Here is a 4,707-nt window from a genome sequence, read left to right as displayed (position 1 = left end):
CTCCCCTGCCTTTGTCGGCGCTTGCGCTGCATCTCCCCGTTCGCTTTCCTCTTCCCTTCTCTGGCCCCCGACCGCGCTGGCCCGCCGTCTGCGTTCTGACTGTGGGTGAGCCAAACTACATTACCCATACATTACTCCCTCTGCCCTTTTGCATCCACACCCATACTGTATGAATGGTGTCTCTGTGATGTTGGCACTCTTCTCGTCTCCTTCCCCTCCCTCCGTCCTGACAGAAAGCGCCAGTTTGTGAAGTGCGTGTCAGGCCGCCCTCCTGCTGCTGCGTCACTCATGATTTTCCTGGATAGAGTCTCAATAACTCGCAGGGCCCTCATGCACCATGAGAGAGCCAATTAGGTCGACTGACAACTGAATATTTTTCTCCTCACAATACAAGTGGGCGCGACCCGTTGGTATTAATCCAATGGAGATTCTGACTGATGTAAATGAACGGATGGTTTCCCCGCTGAGCTCGGCGCTGCTGCTGGGTACAGTCGCCTGTCTTCCTTAACCTGAAATGAGCAGACGGAGTTTTTTTTTTGTTGTTGTTTAGATTGGAAAATTGTACAAAAGTGGGGTCAGCTGAGCTTAAGGCTGGTTTAGACAAAAGGAAAGGTCACATATTCTTCTCTATATGTTCTAGACATGAACATGGAAGATGGAAAATGTCTGCTTGTTATCATGTATGAGATTACCTAATCCAGCTGATGTGATTAACCACTTCACTCCCTGTATTTACAGGCTAATGTCGCGTCCTTAACACGTCCGTGTCCATAGAACTGACAAACACAATTGTTTATTGAATTTTCTAATCCTAGGCTGCACATGGTCCCAGTGGGCCTTGGGTGCCTCAGCAGTATTATTTGTTGTTTGTCTTTGGTGGGAACAGTAGGTGCCAGTCTATCTCAAACACTGGGGTCAGGGTCCACAGAGAACCTTGCCTCTCTGCTTTAGACAATAGATAGTTTCTCTAATCTGCGTAACAGACCATCTGTGTCCTCCAGACTAGAATATGCTGATCATTAACACACCCTACATGGGTAAAGACATTCTCGTGACTTAATCTGGCTGTAGTATTTGTGGTTGTTATCTGGGTTGAAAGTCGTCCACCAGGGTGAGTTGGGGCAGAATGTTGAGAGCCGACTCAGGCACTCTGATGAACTTTGAGAGTGTCTCTAACTCCTTGGCAGGCGTCAATAAAATAATACAGCATAGACAGCAGAGCTCTGAACACTTCTAAACGCCTGCACCATTGACGATTTGACTTCAGCTATTTCTCCCCCACAACCGCCGATGACTGGTGAACATATATAAGATGATGGACGGACCTTGACAGTTCCCCAAAAGTGATGCTAGAACATCTTGATCAAGTGATGATTGACAGCTGAGCCCTGTTGGTGACTAAGTTTACCTGGTGTATAGGTGGGATCTTCACATCACAAACAATGGCAGCACCTGTATCTGTGGAAGCCAGGAGGTGAGCTGGCCATCGTTATGTCAGTGTTTGCGTTCAGTGGCAACCCTCAGAGGTTTACACCACACAATAAATATCTGTGTAGAAATAGAGTGTCATTGAGGGGACACTTTGAGCCTGAGTTCATTCAGGTCTTTGCAAACCCTACCCCATGTTTTGGCACTACAGTTCCCACCATGCTTTGGGTGCTGCAAACCTGATATAAAGTGTTGTTTAATACTGGTGAACATGCACCATGGAGAGCTGCTCTGTAACAATGATGGTTACAGCACTGATGTTGATGTTAAGAAGAAGAAGAGTGATTCTTATTCTACATATTTGTGATGCAGGTCGTCTTGTGATCCAACAGGACCACATTGTTCTGTCCTCCAGAGATCCAGGCATTGTTTTTTTTTGTGTCTCCTCCACAGGACGTTTTGTTTCTGACCATCCACGCTGCTGTGGCTGCAGCTGCTGTACTTGTTGTACCTTAAAAAAAGGACGTTCTCAGCATTTCAATGATAAAGACTCAGTGGGCAGATGGGACCTTGTAGGAACTTTTATGGTTTTAGAAAATATACACTTGCCAACAACAAAGGAGATGTTAGTATTCGTTGACTTTCTGTGTTGCTGAATGTCATATCTATCTAACAGCCTGTCATAAGCACAGATCAGTCTTTACATTAACTAATGATGACCTGACAGAAAGGAACACAGAGAACATTAAGGGATCTGCAAACAAGATTAATTTAGTCGCAGCTCTTCTTAGAAGAGCTAGTCTGTGCCAGTGACTTTCAGACCTGCATTGATGATTCTTTGAGGGATTAGGGAAAAGTCAGAAAAAAGAAGTTTACTGCAAAGTCAAGCAAGTACTTCACTTTGGATCTTGTGTTTGTCAAGTAAAATGTATTCTGTTTTTAGTTCTTAAAAAAGCAGCTGGCAGTATGGTTCTCCTGTGTCTGCCCCCCTTGACTTAACTAATATTCCAGGTATCTTCACAGCTCAGTCCTTGACATGTCAAGCATGGATGCTGGAGGAAAACCTCATCTTTTCAGGTAGTGTGGCCGAGTGGTCTAAGGCGCTGGAATAAGGCTCCAGTCTCTCAGGAGGCGTGGGTTCAAATCACACCACTGCCACTTGATAATGTGAGCTATATGTCAATGTGATGGCCTCATATATGCTGAAAAAGGACTGTGTGCTCCTCTCAGTTAACTCAAGTGTTGCATGTAGAGACTTTGTCTAGCAAAGCATGTGAAACTGTTGTCTCACTGCCTCAGTTAGCAGAGAGGGGCAGTACCTTTCCCACTTTGTAACATCATAATTTGAAGTTTCACTTTTCTCTCATAGTTTGAGAGCTAGGCAGGATGCCACGCCGGGCCGTCGCCATGGAAGCTTCACCTCACAGACGAGGTGGCCGAGTGGTTAAGGCGATGGACTGCTAATCCATTGTGTTCTGCACACGTAGGTTCGAATCCCATGCGTTGCGTTCGCTTTAAGCTGCCACATCAATAAGCTGCCTTGTCGTATAAAACAACATCCCATCCCCAATGTTCGTGGAAGTGCATGATGCCAGTCTAAAGCGCAGTAACAACCATAGGATGAACACAAGGTGCTCCTGGACAAGCATGGACTAAAGGGAAACCCCATGCTTCTCAAGAAGGTAGCCTGCACAACTAGATTTCGGAGGACGTTAAACGACTGCCATTAATGGCCCTCGATGGATGGATGCGACCTTTGACTTTATTCCCATAGTTTAGAAAAAACCAAAGGCCAACTCAGAGCAAAGTCTGGAACTTGCTGTGTGAGTGGACTAGCGAGAAAGTTTAGGAAGGATTTTAAATTCTATTCTTGATTTTACAGGTAGCCAATGCAAAGAAGCCAAAATGGGACAAATATGATCTCTGCTCTTGGTTCCTGTCAGTACACGTGCAGCACCATTCTGAATCAGATGCAAAGTCCTCGGAGACTTACTAGAGCCGCCTGATAACAAGGAGTTACAATAATCGAAACTAGAAGTAACAAATGCATGGACTAGTTTTTCTACATCCACTTGAGACAGGACTAACTTTGGTGTACATGGAGGATTTGTCATCAACATGTGCAAAATGAGATCGATCTGAAAAATAAGACTTGAACCATCGTAGTGTGGTTCCTTTAATGCCAGTAAGATGTTCAAATCTTTCTGTGTGTGTGTGTGTGTGTGTGTGTGTGACAGAATATACATGAAAGCATTCTGTAGAACCTTCCATACCTTTGTTACATCATCATTCTAGAACCTTGTCAGAACCTTATATTACAGGCTGCAGTCAGTGAACACACAGTCAGACACAGCTTCAGTAGTGAATTGTAGTTGGACTGGGCACTTTAGAAAGAAACAGCATCTCAGACATTAAGACAGGATTCGGACAATAAAATAAACGTACAAATGAGATGACAGAACTGTTCGATTTGTTTAATCACGTCCACTACCACGTGCTTTTTCTCAGTCCCAAACGAAAGTAAACAAACTCAGAGGGTTCTGAAACTTTCTGGACAACATTCTGTCGTTGATCTGCATTGTGGTGGTATTGCCCCACCACTGCATCACCTTTCTCAGTCTCCAAGAAAACCTGGCATGATCCGGCCAAGAACAGCAGAAGTTAGGTTCTGTGGTTGATCTGCCTGTGTGGTGTTATCGCGGGAGGGCGGTGCTCACCGCGGGACCTGTACACGCTGTCGAGGATGACACCCTACGTAGGCGTGCAGGTCCGAATCCTAAACATCTCCTCCAGCTTGTCTCTTCCGTATTTCACTAAGACCCCCCTCGTGATAATGCCTCCAGATGGATTTTTGCTATTTCTGTTGTGAGGAAAGAGGGAATGTGTGAGAGATATCGCAAACGTTGGAAGCCAACATTTAGGCCGGGGCCCCCGGTGCCAGGCTGTGCTGACTGCCAAAAGGGAATCGTTGTGGATACGGGTGTTATAGAGGACCAAGTTTGTTTCCCGTTGTCTGGAAAGGAGATCGTCTGGCTGCAACAAGAAGGTTTTTTTGCGTATCCACTCCTTCTATCTTCTTCCTTTCTTCCCTCTTTTCCTTCCCCTTCTTTGTCTGCTCCCTCTTCGCCTTCCCCTCCCTCCTTTCTTCTTCCCGAGGATTGATCGTTATCATTTTCCTGCTTGAGGGTATATTCTCTCTGATACATCTCCTCTTCAGAGCAAGGCTCGCCTGACAAGCTCTCTTCTAGGGCGTTTTTTGGCAGTGAAAACACCTCGCCA

At 45.5% G+C, this 4,707-nt stretch overlaps 1 non-coding gene across 1 annotated transcript; it reads left to right on the top strand.

The window, feature by feature from the left end:
- Window positions 1-2,504: 2,504 nt before the first annotated feature.
- On the top strand, window positions 2,505-2,586 carry trnal-aag (transfer RNA leucine (anticodon AAG)). The gene has a single exon. It is a non-coding gene; the product is annotated as a tRNA-Leu (tRNA).
- The last annotated feature ends 2,121 nt before the right edge of the window (window positions 2,587-4,707 follow it).

The sequence above is a fragment of the Larimichthys crocea genome, chromosome I, assembly GCF_000972845.2.
Source record: "Larimichthys crocea isolate SSNF chromosome I, L_crocea_2.0, whole genome shotgun sequence".
Lineage (NCBI taxonomy): Eukaryota > Metazoa > Chordata > Actinopteri > Sciaenidae > Larimichthys > Larimichthys crocea.
This window is presented reverse-complemented; position numbering and strand designations above follow the sequence as displayed.